This window comes from Heteronotia binoei, chromosome 9, assembly GCF_032191835.1.
Source record: "Heteronotia binoei isolate CCM8104 ecotype False Entrance Well chromosome 9, APGP_CSIRO_Hbin_v1, whole genome shotgun sequence".
Lineage (NCBI taxonomy): Eukaryota > Metazoa > Chordata > Lepidosauria > Squamata > Gekkonidae > Heteronotia > Heteronotia binoei.
The window spans coordinates 106,992,330-107,009,069 of NC_083231.1; the positions used below are offsets into that span (position 1 = coordinate 106,992,330).

Genomic DNA, 16,740 nt, shown 5'->3' on the forward strand with positions numbered 1-16,740 from the left:
ATTATTACTATTTCCCGAAGCCATGCGAGGGCGGGCCGCTCCCACTCCCCCTTAACCCCCTCCTTGCCAGGCCCGGCCTCGGCTTGTGTCAATAAAGGGGCTTGCAGAAGGCTTTCCCCGCCCCCTCCCATGCAAAGCCCGGGGCAGCCTTCGCTGCAACCCCTTGAATCGGCCACCACATCCTCGCAGCCTCGCTCCATAAAAGGCCAAGGGAAAATCGGAGGGGGGGATCCGAAGAACCGGGAAGGGGCAAAGGAGGGAGAGGAGAGCAAAGCAAAGTAAAGCGAGGGCGAAGTTTCTTCCTGCGGGCTTCTGGGTTCCCTTCTGCGGGCAGCTTTTTCTGGGCAGCCCGGATTGACGCTCGGAGGAGACTTTTTCCTTGCAGCCACAAACTGCGGCGCGTGGACTGCAGAAGCGGGAGCCGAACCGAGAGCGGCTCGGGCCAGCCTCCTCCGCTCCGGCGCCCGCGCTCGGGGGATTCCTCTCGGGCCGGAGTTTGCAGCCCGCTCGCCTTTGTCCTCCGCTCGCCCCTCCCTCGCCGAGGCTCGTCCCTTCGCCGAAGCGCTCTCTGGCAAAGGCGAGCCGCGGCGGTTTGCAGCGGAGAAGGAGGCGGCGGCACGGGCATGGGGGCGCCCCGGCGAGAGCTGCGGATCGGGCCGGGCCGGAGCAGCCGGGCCGCGGAGCTGCTGGGCCGGGCGGCGCTGGGTTGCTTGCTGGTGCTGGTGCTGCTGCCGCCGCCGCCTCGGCCGCCTGCCGCTCGCGCCCAAGAACAGCCCTCCTGCCACGGCGCCTTCGACCTCTATTTCGTCCTCGACAAGTGAGTGCGGGCCGGGGGAGGGCAGGGGGGCGCGGCAGTGTACCCCGGTGGGAGAGTTGCCAATCCTCAGGTGGGGGCGGGGGATCCCCCGGCTTGGAGGCTCTCCTCCCGCGTCAGGGTCAGCAGAAAGCGGGGGACGGGGTGAGTGTGGAGGGAAATGTCTGCTGGGCACTCCCGTTATTCCCGATGGAGACCAGTTCCCATAGGGCAGGGGGTGGCCAAACTTGCTTAACAGCAAGTATAAACGTCAGATGTTTGAGAGCTACAAGACACGAACGTCAGGTGTTTGAGAGCCAGGAGGGAGGGACGGAGGGAGGACAAATGGAAAGAAAACTGAAAAGAAAAGAGATATATGGGAGAGAGAGAAGGGGGGGAGAGGTGGAGAAAAAGCAACTTTAAATGCATTCTCCAAGCAGCTGGCTGGCTTGGCTTGGAGAAGTGATTTAAAGAGAGAAATGACTTCTCCAAGCCAGCCAATGGGGCAGTGAGGGCTTTGAGAGCAACAGAATAGATGTGAAAGAGCCACATGTGGCTCCCGAGCCACAGTTTGGCCACCCCTGTCATAGGGTATAATGGAGAATTGATCTGTGGGTATCTGGGGCTCTGTGGGGGGGGCTGTTTTTTGAGGCAGAGGCACTGAATTTTCAGCATAGCATCTGGTGGCTCTCCTCAAAACATCCCCCAAGTTTGAAAAAGATTGGAGCAGGAGGTCCAAGTCCATGAGCCTTCAAAGAAGGTGCCCCTATCCTTCATTATTCCAAATGGAGGGGGAGGCATTTAAAAGGAGCGTGGTCCCTTCAAATGTGATGGCCCTTCATAATTCAATTGTGCTCGTCACACCCTTGCTTCTGGCTCCACCCCCAAAGTCCCCTGACTCCACCCCCAAAGTCCCCAGATATTTCTTGAATTGGCCGCCCTACCCAGTGGGAGGAAGGGGGAGGAAGAGGTGAGAGTTGGGGGTCGGGGTCAATGGGTGGGAGTGTCTGGAGACCCCCCTCCAAATCGGGCCACGCGGAGGGGCAGATTCTGTGCCTGCAGTTAACTCCCGTTGAAAGAGCTCTGCAAGTCCTAGGGATGCCAGCCTCCAGGTGGGGCCTGGGGATCTCCTGGAATCACAGCTCGTCTCCAGACTACAGAGATGGCCTCCCCTGAAGAAAATGCCTGCTTTGGAAGGTGGACAGCTTGATATTGAGGTCCCTGTCCTCCCCAGGCTCCACTCCTTAATTCCCAAGAGTTTCCCATCCTGGATCTGCAGCCCCCTCATCTCTTGATAGGGACCAGGGGGGACCTGACAACCCTAGTAAGTCCCTTGGCACCCCCGGGTGACTTTTCTAGTGGATCATTCCAAGCCTCAGGCTGGGGCCCCAGACTGCTGGGTGGGTGGAGGGAAAGAGGGGCCGGGGGGGCATGCCCTCCACTTCCCATGTGTTCACTGGCAGGAGAAGGAAGGGCTCTTTGTGCATGCTCTGAGACTACGTGTGCCTTGGGATTGCAAACCCGTTTTCAAGGAGATAGATCCGGGTGGGCAGCCGTGTTGGTCTGAAGCAGTAGAACAAAGCAGGAGTCAAGTGGCACCTTTAAGACCAACAAGCTTTTATTTGGAAGAAACTCCATGGCCCTCTTTGCCTAAGACAGGGAGACATAAGAGACAAATAGGAGAACTTTAATGTAACTTTTTAAAACAATAAATTGAGCCAGCATCCCTCCAACAATGTTCAATGCAGTCTTCGGAACGAGGCCTCCAAAGCTGTTAGCACAATTTTTCTATTATTATTTTGCTAGCCATGCTGTTCCCACATGTCTGTTACTCATTTGAGTCAGAGCAGCTGCCAGAGAAGAGGAGGTGGTGTTCCTTCCAATTTTTAAAACTTCCTGGAGAGGATTCTGGGTCACCACCAATTTTATTGACTTATTTGATTCTTTTACACTCTCTGCCTTTCGCCTCACTGGGGATTCAAAGCAGTTTAGAGCCTTCTGTCCTCCATTTTATCCTCACAACGTTCCCATGAGGCAGGTTAGGCTAGCAATCCAGTTATCGGTTATTTACAAGCTGGATACAGTATCTAGTGTTATAGGAAACAAATTGTTTCAGGGTTATTTCTCAGGGGTGTCTGGCCAAAGCCGAGTCACTCCCTGCTTTCTTGAATAAAAATCTCCACTGATCTTGGACCAAATGGGTGGGCAGTTGAACAGAGAAAGGCACATCAGGTCCCCACATGTGAGGCTGTGTGCAAGATAGTTTCCTGTGGATTCGTTATCATTCATTATCCTGCTCCACTGTGCCAGTGGGAAGAGTAGATCGCTGCCAGGATTCAAGCATATGTGAGACCGGATAAGACGTATGATTTTCAGGAGCATCAGGTTAATTTTTAACTGAAGTTTGCATCCCCAGACGTATGTGACTAAGGTCACAGTCCCGAGACTGCCCCCTTTCACTGTGCTTTAACTAACACACACGTACACATGAAGCTGCCTTTAGATTGAATCAGACCATTGGTCTGTCAGGTTCAGAATTGTTTGCTCAGACTGACAGTGACTCTCCAGGGCCTTCAGATAGAGGCCTTTCACGCCTCCCACTGTCTTTTAACTGGAGATGCCGGGGATTGAACCTGGGACTTTCTGCATGTCAGGTAGATACTCTGCCACTGAAGAAGATATTGGATTTATACCCCGTCATATACTCTGAATCTCAGAGTCTCAGAATCTCAGAGCGGCTCACAATCTCTTTTACCTCTCTCCCCCCCCACACACAACAAATACCCTGTGAGGTAGATGGGGCTGAGAGAGCTCTCACAGAAGCTGCCTTTCAAGGACAGCTCTGCAAGAGCTATGGCTGACTCAAGACCATTCCAGCAGCTGCGAGTGGAGGAGTGGGGAATCAAACTCGGTTCTCCCAGATAAGAGTCCCCACACTTAAGTACCACACCAAACTGACTCTCTGAGCTACAGCCCTTCCCAATAACTGCCAGTTTCATGCTCAAAAACAGTAGTGCAGATGAGAACTGAAACTCCACCCATAATCTTGCTTTGGAAGAACTGAACCCTCTGAGGCCACCAAAGATTGATCAGTGTTTAAGGAAGAGAACAAAATGAGTCAGTGGGCAGCTAAAGGAGAAATACAGAATGTTGGTGGTCTCTGTGGTTTGTTTTAATATTCCTCTGTGGTTTGTTTTGATATTCCTGCTAGGCCTTTTCTCTAAAAAAGGGCCATGTGTAAAACAATGGTTTTGAGGGGGTGTGGCCTAATATGCAAATAAGTTCCTGCTGGGCCTTTTCTTTTAAAAGGCCACGTGTAAAACAATGATGACATCAGGGGGTGTAGCCTTATATGCAAATAAGTTCCTGCTGGGCCTTTTCTTTAAAAAGGCCACAGTGAAACAATGGTGATGTCAGGGGGTGTGGCCTAATACGCAAATGAGTTTCTGCTGGGCTTTTTCTTTCAAAAAGGCTACATGCGAAACAATGGTGATATCAGTGGGTGTGGCCTAATATACAAATGAGTTCCTGCTGGACTTTTTTCCTACCCCCAAAAGCCCTGGTCTCAAGCACTGTTGGTCTGAGATTCGAGGTGTCCTGCAGAAGCTCACTCTCTGGTGGAGGTTTCCAAAGCTTCTGTCTGAAAAGTACAAACTGCAGGGCTGTAGTTAGGTGCCGGCTGGACAAGACCTCACCTGGAAGCATTTATAGTCAGGTTTGGGTTGAAAAGTGCCGTCAAGTTGCCCTTGACTTGTGGCGACCCTGTAGGATTTTCAAAGCAAGAAAATACAGTTTGTGATTGCCTGCCTCTGTGTCATGACCTTGGACTTCCTTGGCAGTCTCCCATCCAAAGATTATGCAGGGCTAGAGTTGCCGGGTCCCCTATGGCCACCATCAGGGAATGGGAGGAGATAGAGCTGCCAAATCCAGGATGGGAAACTCCTAGAGATGTGAGGATGGAGCCGGGGGAGAACAGGGACCTCTGTGGGGTACAGTGCCATACAGAGTCCACCCTCCAAAGCATCCCTTTTCTCCAGGGGAACTGATCTCTGTGGTCTGGAGATGAACTGTAATTCTGGGAGATCCCCAGGTCCCAACTGGAGGCATTGGTAAGCAGGGCTGGCCCTGCGTAGCTTCCGAGATTTGGCAAAATTGGGCTAGCCTAGGCTGTCCCGGTCAAGGCACAGTTAGGTTTAGAAGGACCTGAAAAATAGGTAATAACTTTTGAATTAACTTCTGAGCAAGCAGTTGAAAGCTGAAAACATCTCAGGAAGTTTTGTCCGATCTTGACATGTGGGCCTAGTTTTTGGTGAAATAGTAAACATGTGTCAATGCTATACCACTTAAAAGTCCAGGCTGAGGCTCATGGGACTTCTTGACCCAGGAAATAGGCATGACCCCTCCTGCCTTTCACACTAGCTTTGAATATGGAAGAAGAAGATATTGGATTTATATCCTGCCCTTCACTCCGAAGAGTCTGAGCGGCTCACAATCTCCTTTACCTTTCCCTCCACCCACACCAGACACCCTGTGAGGTAGGTGGGGCTGAGAGGCCTCTCACAGCAGCTGCCCTTTCAAGGACAACCTCTGCCAGAGCTATGGCTGACCCAAGGCCATTTCAGCAGCTGCAAGTGGAGGAGTGGGGAATCAAACCCGGTTCTCCCAGATAAGAGTCCGCTCACTTAACCACTACACCAAACTGGCTCTCCAGTTGTGGAAGGCTTGTGTGTGTGTGTGCAGGGTTTTTTTTTTGAGCAGGAACGCACAGGAATGCAGTTCTGGCTGGGCTCTGGCTCAAAAAAAGGTTGCTGGTGGAGGGAAGGCACTAGGCAGGCATGTGCTCCTAGACCGCGAGCTCCTTCCTTTCTGCCGCCTCCAGTCTCCAACGGGATTGCAAAGAGAGCAAGAGATGTGGAGCTGTCCACAAGCAGGGGTCATTTTGTAGAAAAATAGGTTACAGAGCTCATTAGCATAACTCATTGGCATAGGCCATGCCCCGCCCAGCCAAAAGCAACCCAATGCAAGGAAGAAGAGCCCCGGGCGAGCGAGGCCTGCTTGGGCTGCCTAGAGATCCAGCCAGCCCAAGCAGGCCTCACTTGCCTGGGGCTCTCCTTGGCGGCCCCCCCTCCAGTCAAAAGGCCAGCAAGCCACCCGCTGCTCAAAATCACATAAGAAGTGGAGAAAGGGGGCTTCTCCAGGAGTTAATGAGGGCAGCTGGGGGTGTGGCAGAACTTCTGGTGGCTGACTGGCTGCCCTCTCTCCTAATCCAGGGATTGTTATTCAGCTGTACCTACTATTCAGTGGACAAGTAGGTGGGGAGGAAGAGGGGGAACCCTCAGAAAAGTTCAGGAGCTGTGCTCTTGTGAGCGCCTGCTGAATCTGAGGCCTGCCCAGAAGTGCCCCCTTCCGGGAGAAGCTGTGCCTGCCATTTCTCGCTCCGCCACATGCGGCTCTCTCACACTGGCTGTGTGTGTGTGCGTGCTAACAAGGTCTCTTATTGGGCCACGTGAGAACACACATCCATGAAATGCAGCTGATGGCACTGTACTGTTCTGTGTCAGTATGCGGAAAGTAACCGACTGAATGGGCAACATCACTTCCAGTGATGGCACTGTGCCAGCTTCTGAGATCCAAACAGATCAGGCTAGCCTGGGCCATTCAGACCAGGGCACCTGTGTGTGTGTGTATGGAGGAAGATGCCCTGGCCTGAATGGCCCAGGCTAGCCTGATCTGTTTGGATCTCAGAAGCTGGTACTTGGATGGGAGACCATTGAGGAAGTCCACAGTTGCCGTGCAGAAGCAGACAATGACCAATTGCCTCTGAACACCTCTTGCCTTGAAAATTCTACAGGGGTGCCATAAGAGGGTGGTGATTTGGTGGTATTTCTTTACACAGTGAGTGATAAGCATATGGAGCAGAGGTCCATCAGTAGCTGTTAACCACAGTGTATTGATGGAGCTCTCTGTCCAGGGCAGTGATGCCCTGTGTTCTTGGTGCTTGGAGGAGGCACAGTGAGAGGGCTTCTAGTGTCCTGACCCCATTGGTGAACCTCCTGATGGCACCTGGTTTTTTTTGGCCACTGTATGACACAGAGTGTTGGACTGGATGGGCCATTGGCCTAATCCAACATGGCTCCTCTTATGTTCTTATTAAAATATGGAACTTGCTGCCAGAGGATGTGGTGATGGCCACAGGCAACTTTAAAAGCAGATTCATGGAGGAGACTCCTCTTAGTGGCTACTAGCCTTGGTGACTAAAGGGAAGTGCCATGTTCAGAGGCAGTCCACCTCTGAATCCCGAAGCCAGGAGGGAACATCAGGGGAAGGCTTGGCCTCTATGCCCTGTTGTTTGCCCTCCAGAGGAACTGGCTGACCACTGTGTGAGAATGGATGCCGGATTTAATGGACCATCAGTCTGATCCAGCAGGGCTCTTCTTATGAAGGCCTCACCCTTTATGCCCTGTTGTTTAATCCTCCAGAGGAACTGGTTAGCCACTGTGTGAGACAAGATGGACCACTGGTCTGATCCAGCAGGGCTCTTCTTATGGTCTTATGAAGACCTCATCCTCTCTGCCCTGTTGTTGGCTCTCCAGAGGAACTGGTTGGCCATTGTGTGAGATACAATGCTGGACTAGATGGACCACTGGTCTGATCCAGCAGGGCCCTTCTTACATTCTTATGAAGGCTTCCACCTCTATGCCCTGTTGTTAGCGCTTCAGAGGAACTGGTTGGCCACTGTGTGAGACAGGATGCTGGACTAGATGGACCACTGATATGATCCAGCAGGGCCCTTCTGATGTTCTCATGAAGGCCTCGGCTTCTATGCCTTGTTTTTGGCCCTTCAGAGGAACTGGTTGGTCACTGTGTGAGACAGGATGCTGGACTAGATGGACCACTAATCTGATCCAGCAGGGCCCTTCTTACATTCTTATGAAGGCCTTCACCTCTATGCCTTGTTGTTGGTGCTTCAGAGGAACTGGTTGGCCACTGTGTGAGACAGGATGCTGGACTAGATGGACCACTGATATGATCCAGCAGGGCCCTTCTGATGTTCTCATGAAGGCCTCGGCTTCTATGCCTTGTTTTTGGCCCTTCAGAGGAACTGGTTGGTCACTGTGTGAGACAGGATGCTGGACTAGATGGACCACTAATCTGATCCAGCAGGGCCCTTCTTACATTCTTATGAAGGCCTCCACCTCTATGCCTTGTTGTTGGTGCTTCAGAGGAACTGGTTGGCCACTGTGTGAGACAGGATGCTGGACTAGATGGACCACTGATATGATCCAGCAGGGCTCTTCTGATGTTCTCATGAAGGCCTTGGCTTCTATGCCTTGTTTTTGGCTTTCCAGAGGAACTGGTTGGCCACCATGTGAGACAGGATGCTGGACTAGATGAACCACTAATCTGATCCAGCAGGGCTCTTCTTACATTCTTATGAAGGCCTCCACCTCTATGCCCTGAGGAACTGGTTGGCCACTGTGTGAGACAGGATGCTGGACTAGATGGACCACTGATCTGATCCAGCAGGGCTCTTCTCATGTTCTCATGAAGGCCACGGCTTCTATGCCTTGTTTTTGGCTCTCCAGAGGAACTGGTTGGCCACTGAGTGAGATGTGATGCTGGACTAGAAGGACCACTGGTCTGATCCAACAGGGCTCTTCTTATGTTTTGATCTGAAGGGATGCTCAAACATATGAGACCAACTGTGGTCTGAAGTGGTACAGTCCCTGCAGAGGTTACCACTTCATTGAGAATTAAGTTTTGCTGTTGTGTCCTGCACAAATGCAGGAGTCCCTCTCTTAGCTCCCTCCCCCTTTTTTCTAGGGCTCCAACAACAGTCCTTTCTTTAGGTTTGGTTGGCAGCTGATCTAGCAGAAGGTTCATCTAATCATGCGGACAGTTGCTGTGATGGTAGCAACAGATGCCAAGTGGAATACTGGAAATGGCAAACTCTTTCTCACTCCATGCCTTTCGAAAGGGCCTTTCTAATGCTTTGGAAAATGCATACCTCGCTACTCCAAAATGACTTGCAGTAGTCCAAGGCTGCAATCACACACACGAAATAACACACTTTCAATCCACTTTTAGTGCACTTTCCAATTGGATTTTGCCAGTTCACCCAGTAAAATCCAGTTTGAAAGTGCATTGAAAGTGCATTATTTAGTGTGTGTGATTTCAGCCAAGAATAAATAACAATCATGACAATGGTGAACAAAACAGACTTGAGAAAAATGGGGTGGGGGGGGGGTGGGAACGCTCACAGCAAATTCCCTAATCAGCATTTTTTCAAAAGGCAAATGCCCTTCTGTAAAAGCAGATTTTTGTGTTCTCTGGAATGATGGGAGGGAAGGAGCGATTTGGGCCTCTTCCAGAAGGCTGTTCCAAAGTGTGGGGGGGCCATCAAAGTGAAGGAATGAGGCCATGCTGGAGCCAGGCTGTGCTTGGTGTGCCGATGGAATCACAAAAAGGGATTTGTTGGCTGACCGAAGTGAGGTTCAACAGTTTCTTCCACTGCAAAACAGAAACCTCAGCCTGCTTCCCTATTCAGAGTAAGCTTCAGCCTGCCAACCGTGATGCAACTCTAAATAAGAGAGCCTCATTTTTTTTTTGTTATTTACTACGAACGTATCAAGATTCTCTGTGCTTTATTAATTCAGTACATTTTGACGCAACTCTTGCTGCAGTGACTTCCTGGCAGCATACATGGTTCTCTTTGTTTTATCCTCCCAACAACCCCGTGGGATAGGTAAGGCCGAGAGACTGTGACTGATCCAGGGTCAGCCAGCAAGTTTGCATGGTGGGGTGGGGATTTGAACTCGAGTCTCTCAGATCTGGGGCTAACCACTACACCTCATTGGCTCTGACTCATGTCTTGAGACTGCTTTCCTAGACCTCTGATTGACTGGCATCCATCTTGGTTCACTTTGACCCAAGTAGCATCCTGCACTGAGATGGTGTATAGAGGGATGTTCCTGGCTCTTTAAGCTATAAACAGCCTGACAGCAGGAGGAGGGGCCTGACTGCTAACAACTTGAGATCTTGGGAGAGTCACTGTCAGTCAAAGTAGACACTGTTCTGACCTGTATAGACCAATGGTCCATCTCCATAGAATCTTATCTGGGAGAACCAGGTTTGATTCCCCACTCCTCCATCTGCACCAGCTGATGTGACCTTGAGTCAGTCACAAGTTCTCGCAGAGCTGTTCCTCTCAGTTTCTGTCAGAGCTCTCTCAGCCCCACCTACCTCACAGGGTGTCTGTTGTGGGAGGGGAAGGGGAAGGAGATTGTAAACCACTCTGAGACTCCTTTGGGTAGTGAAGGGTGGGATATAAATCCAATCTCCTCCTCCTCTTCTTCCCCCCCCCCTCAGTGCCTCATTTGTAGGGCTTCCAGGGGCATTTGTTTGGCGCTGTGGGTTATATGAACCATTGCTCTGATCCCGCTTGACTGCACCTAACAAGTTCCAGGGAATAACAGGTGGTTTCCCACATGAGAGCAAATCTTAAACCTGGTTTGTGCAAGCGTTAGAATGGACTCTAACCCTGCAGGTGGTAGACTGTAGCTTTGAATGCTCCTTGGCATTCAAAAAAGACCTTGAATAGGAAACTACCGCAAGAGGGAGAAAGTTTCTACTAGCCTTTGTTTGTACCACTGTTTGACAACTTCAGTCTCTTGCCTGGGTGAACAAGACCTCAACGTGTGACTGATGCGTCTGCTAAAGAAGTCAGGTGACCGAAGCACAACTTGGATGCTTTTCTGCAGGGCTTTTTTGGTACAAAAAGCCCAGCAGGAACTCATTTGCATATTAGGCCACACCCCCTGGCATCACCATTGTGCCACACATGGCTTTTTTGTAGAAAAAGCCCAGCAGGAACTCATTTGGATATCAGGCCACATCCCCTGACACCAAGCCAGCCGGAACTGAATTCCTGTTCCAAAAAAGACGCAGGATGCGAGGGCATTGTTGTCGTTTTGCATGTGCTTCTGTCATTAACCTGTGGACAATAGCATATGAAATGGGTTAGTGAGGCTTGCAAGAGGCAGTTGTGGTCGGTGGTGTTGAGTGATTTGAATCCGTGGTAAATAAACAGAAGCCAGAAGATCAAGCAGCTGGTTCTTGTGGGCTAATGGCCCCGCTGAGCACGCAGGGAACTTTCCTGGGGCCATGTATTCAGTTCAGTTGCAGTATGCGGAATTGTGGTCTGTGAGGGATTCCACCTTGCAGAACTCTGTCCACCATATAAGACCGCGAGGGATTCTAAAGTCAAGGCAACCAGAAATAAGTTTCAACTTCATTGCCCCAGGAGGTGGTGGCAGTTACATGCATAGACAGCTTCAAGAGGGGATTTGAGAAACATAGGGAGCAGAGGTCCATCAGTGGCTATTAGCCACAAGGTCTAGATGGAACTGTCTGGGGGCAGTGATGCTCTGTATTCTTAGTGCTTGGGGGCAACAGTGGGAGGGCTTCTAGAGTCCTGGCCCCACTGGTGGAGCCCTTGACGGCACCTGGGATTTTTTTTTTTTTTGCCACTCTGTGACAGAGTGTTGGACTGGATGGGCCATTGGCCTGATCCAACATGGCTTCTCTTATATTCTTAACTTTTCTTACTTTATATTTTAAACAGTTATACCCAGCTTTCCCGATAGTTCAGGGTGGTTTACAGACAAATACAACTTCACAGAATAAACACAGCCTAATTCCAACCCCCCGAGAAGGGCAGCTTCCGACCTTCCATGTCTCCCAAGTGAGACATGACTTGATTCTTGATAAGTCACTGGTCCCCAGAGTGCCACTTGCGGACATCATAGTGCCTTGTCCATGTGTTTTCTGGTACCCACTTTGTTCTTCCCCAAAGCCAACAGCCACTCATGACTTTCCTCCACCTCATTGGAGCAGGTGGTACTTCAGAAGACCACTCCCATCACTGCTGAGTCTGCAAGAATACCCATTCAGGACTAGGTGCCATATCTGAGGAGGATACTTGGCTTGGAAATTCCCAATAGTTTGTAATTGGCTCCCACTATTTATTTAGAATGTTCTCAGAACACTTTTTTAAAAAATTGTCAAGTTGCAGCCAACTTACGGTGGCCTCGCAGAGTTCTCAAGGCAGGAGATGAACGGAGGTGGTTTGCCATTGTCTGCCTCTGTGTAACAACCCTGACTTCCTGGTTGGTCTCCCATCCAAGTACTAACCAGGGCCAATCCTGCCTAGCTTCCAGCACCTGACGATAGCCTGGGCTATCAGCATTTTGTAGTTGCTCCATCCCCTCCCACATAGTTTATATGACTTTGGAGTTCTTTCTTTTCTTCTGCTGGCAGATCCCAGGTACTGCAGGGAGGGAAGGTGCAGAAGAGGTTCCCCTTCTGTGGTAAGAGGAGGTAGATTTCAAAGTATTTTGTGGGGGTAGGTTTATGACTAAACATGGGATGTGATGCTAACCTTTCCTGCCCTGATTTTCAGTTGATACTTCTTTTGATCGTGTAATTCCCTGTTCTTATGAGTATTATTGTTAAAGATTATTCCACATCCCAGAATATATGTATATTCACACACACATATATACACACGTGTACATACACATACATTAGACACACACACATACCTTATAGTATATATAAAGTGTGTGCACGCATATATAATGAAAATAAAATATATATACTTTTTTTTGTTTGTGGATGAACCAAATATAAATTTGGATGGTGAACCTTCTGCTTTGACCGCTTCCTCTCCTCCTCCTGTGTGAATTTAGAGGTCTCCCCCCTTTTTTTGTTGGCAGACCCCAGGTACATCAGAGAAAGAAAGACTAGTAGAGATCTCTCCCCTTTGGCATGAGATAGATTCCAGAATATGGTGTGGGAGTAGGGTTGCCAAGTCCAATTCAAGAAATATCTGGGGACTTTGGGGGTGGAGCCAGGAGACTTTGGGGGCGGAGCCAGGAGCAAAGGTGTGACAAGCATAATTGAACTCCAAGGGAGTTCTGACCATCACATTTAAAGGGACTGCACACCTTTTTAAATGTCTTCCTTCCATAGGAAATAATGAAGGATAGGGGCACCTTCTTTTGGGGCTCATAGAATTGGACCCCATGGTCCAATCGTTTTGAAACTTGGAGGATATTTTGGGGAGAGTCACTAGATACTATACTGAAAATTTGGTGCCTCTACCTCAAAAAACAGCGCCCCCAGAGCCCCCGAAACCTCCAGATCAATTCCCCATTATACCCTATGAGAATCGATCTCCACATAGAGAATAATGAAGTGCTCAGCAGACTCCCCCCCCCCCATTTCTGGCAACACTGAAGGGGGATTGGCCTCTCTACTCATGGCCTCTCTACTCACGAGTTGCTGCCAACTTCTTCAAAGTAACACAGACACCCCATCCCAAGAGGAAGCCTTTCAATCAGTGACTGAAGCCTCCGGAGGTAGAAACGCACATGGTCCTCTGGGGGCGGAGCTCCCCCCCCCTCTGCTGGCCAGACTCCCCGAGGAGACGCTTGTGGCAGTCGGAGAGGACGCAAGGACTACGAGTCCCAGCATGCACCTCGTGAAGGGAGGCTGGACTGGAGCGAATAGCAGGCCGGCAGTGGGCAGGTCTTTGTGACCCGGAGGAAGGGAGAAGCCTGAAGCCTGCAAGGGAGGCAGGCAGGCAGGGAAAGAGACACAGCGCCGTTTCCCCCCCCCCCCGCTTCCAGATTTTTGGAGAGCAGGGGAGGAGGCTGCTAATTCAGGGGTCCCCCGGCAGGGCGGGGGGGTTGGGAAGCCTATGTGGGAGTGATTTACTGATTGGGCCTGGGATGTGGTGTTGGCCTTCCTTGCCTTGATTCTTTGTAGGCATTGCCCTTGATTGTAGGAGTTTTGTTTTTTCGAATTTTGCTGTTGAAGTTTGCTCCACATCCCGGAATGTCTTGGCTTTTGCTCCTCTCCCTCTTTTTTCATGGAGTGATGTGTAACATGTATTAAATACATTTTATTTTAAAAAACAACAAAAATTGTAATTGGCCCACCATGGAAGCCATTTTGTGGTGGCTCCCACTACTGATTTGCTTAGAAAATTTGTAGAACACAGCCTGCTATCAAAATTATAATACTCAGGGCTCACTTTCTAGCTGGAGCACCTTTGCATATTAGGCCACACCCCTGATGTAGCCAATCCTCCAAGAGTTTACAAGGCTGTTCTTACAGCCCTGTAAGCTCTTGGAGGATTGGCTACATCAGGGGGATGTGGCCTAATATGCAAAGGAGCTCTTGGAGGATTGGCTACATCATGGGGATGTGGCCTAATATGCAAAGGAGCTCCTGCTAGAAAGTGAGCCCTGGTGTTCATAGGCAAAAAAGACTGGAGATTTCTGTGCTAAACCCTCCCACGATATCTTCATTGTCAAGATGCTGTCTGTCTGATCCCTCGATATATGTATAGATGGTTGCCCAACTAGAAATCCATCAAAACATACAAGATTTTAGACTGTTGTTTTTGGCTCTGGCTTGTTTCTGTGTTTGTTTTTATGGATAATTTTAATACTTTTTAAATTCTGTTGTATTGTTTTGCATTTGAGCCCCCTTTTGTACATCTCTGGAGAGGTAGCATGTAATTTTCTAAATCAGGGGTGGCCAAAATTACATAGAATAAATGTCAGATGTTTGAGAGCAGGAAGGAAGGAAGGAAGGAAGGAAGGAAGGAAGGAAGGAAGCCAAATAGATGGGGGAGGGAAGAAGGAGGGAGAGGTGGAAAGAAAGCAACTTTAAATACATTCTCCAAGCCACTGGCTGACTTGGCTTGGAGAAGTGGTTTAAAGAGAGAAATGCTTTCTCCAAGTTGGCCAGTGGGGGCTTTGAGAGCCACAAAATATGTGTGAAAGAGCCATATGTTGCTCCTGAGCCACAGTTTGACCACCCCTTTCCTAAATAAATAACTATGACTTTATGTGTATTAGCAAATAATAGTTTGTTTATTTATTTAGTCGGCTTATATTCCACCCTTTCCCATAACGGGCTCAGGGATCACAACGTGAACTGAACAACAATAAAAACCCTACTATTTAAATTTAAAAACAATACAATAAAATTAGCAAATCAAAACAATAGAGCAATAAAACAAGATGCATTGTCAGGCAGGAAGGGTACATTTCACAGGATACAGCAGTTCTGGCTATGAATACTTTAATGCTGATCTGTATTAGATATTTGTATGTGCAGGGGTAGAATTCTATCAGGAGCTCCTTTGCATATTAGGCCACGCACCCCTGATGTATCCAATCCTCCAAGAGCTTGCAATAAAGAGCCTTGTAAGCTCTTGGAGGATTGGCTACGTCAGGGGCCTAATATGCAAAGGAGCTCCTGCTAGAATTCCACCCCGTGTATGTGTAAAGTGTGACCAAGTCGCAGGTGATCTGTGGTGGCCCCATGGGATTTTCAAGGCAAATGACAAACAGGTAGTTTGCCATTGCCTGCCTCTGCGTTACAACCCTGGACTACCTTGATGGTTCCCCAGTCATGTACAAACCAGAGCTGATTCTGCTTTGTATCTGAGATGTAATGAGCTAGCCTGGACCATCTGGGTTCGGGGCCTATACTAGATGAGGATATGCAATGTTATATTTATGTAGGCATTTATACCCTGATTTTCATCCCAATGGCGGCCAGTGGGCCAGCAATCCTATGAAATCGATTCAGCCGAGGAAGGGAGCGTCTTGCCCAGGGACACACAGTGAGCTTCCAGGGCAGACTGGGGATTAGAACCCACCCCCTTCTCTCAATGCTAATCACAAATCTTATTTGTCGTTGTTACTCTGTGCATTTTTCTTTCCATGGGTTTCAACAGGGAGTCGCTGTTTCCAGCTGCTACATTTGTGTTTTTTTCCATCCAACTTGGATGACATTTCAGGGACCAAACTCCCACTTTACCCAAGAGAACCTGCCTGCCAAGTTCCAAACAGATAGGAGAAAAGCGTCCCAGTTGGATAGCCAATTAAAGGCAAAACTCGGGGAAAAGGCAATAGGGCATATTGTTTTTTTTGCTACCCTGACAAATGGAGCTTTTTCAGTTTGTTTTTGATAAAGCTGGTAACAAATGCAAATCCTCTGCTAGTAAGTGGGGCTTTTTTTTTTTGTAGCAGGGACTCCTTTGCATATTAGGCCACACACCCCTGATGTAGCCAATCCTCCAAGAGCTTACAGTAGGCCCTGAAAGAAGAGCCCTGTAAGCTCTTGGAGGATTGGCTACATCAGGGTTGTGTGGCCTAATATGCAAAGGAGTTCCTGCTACAAAAAAAGCCCTGCAAAGTAAGAAGAAGAAGAAGATATTGGATTTATATCCCGCCCTTCACTCCGAAGAGTCTCAGAGCGGCTCACAATCTCCTTTACCTTCCTCTCCCACAACAGACACCCTGTGAGGTAGGTGGGGCTGGAGAGGGCTCTCACAGCAGCTGCCCTTTCAAGGACAACCTCTGCCAGAGCTATGGCTGACCCAAGGCCATTCCAGCAGCTGCAAGTGGAGGAGTAAGAAAGAAAGTAAGAAAGCTTACAGTTGGGATCCTGTGCTAAATCTCCACTAACGGAAGGCATTGCTGTTATGAGAGTGAGACTTCTTCACCTTCCTCCTTCTGTAGCTGCAGATACTTCCCAAAATGCTTCTCCAGGGAGACAACATGAATGACAAACTGGGGATCTACAAGGGTGGTAGAAAGCCACAGCTGACTTATGGTGACCCCAGTGGGTTTTCAAAGCAAGGGGCCTCTGTGTAGCAACCTTGGACTTCCTTGGTGGTCTCCCACCCAAGTACTAACCAGGGCTTCATCTAGGGCTGCCAAGTCCAACTCAAGAAATAGCTGGGGACTTTGGGGGTGGAGCCAGGAGACTTTGGGGGTGGAGCCAGGAGAAGGGTGTGGCAAGCACAATTGAACTCCGAAGGGAGTTCTGGCCATCACATTTAAAGGGACCATACTCTTTTT

General features: G+C 49.5%; 1 protein-coding gene across 1 annotated transcript in view; it reads left to right on the forward strand.

The window, feature by feature from the left end:
• The first annotated feature begins 650 nt into the window (after positions 1 to 650).
• ANTXR2 (ANTXR cell adhesion molecule 2) overlaps positions 651 to 16,740 on the forward strand; it is a 213,004-nt gene continuing 196,914 nt past the window's right edge. Inside the window, exon 1 of the mRNA XM_060247137.1 lies at positions 651 to 817. The gene's annotated coding sequence lies outside the window, so the exon portion shown is untranslated. The remainder of the gene's footprint in view (positions 818 to 16,740) is intronic.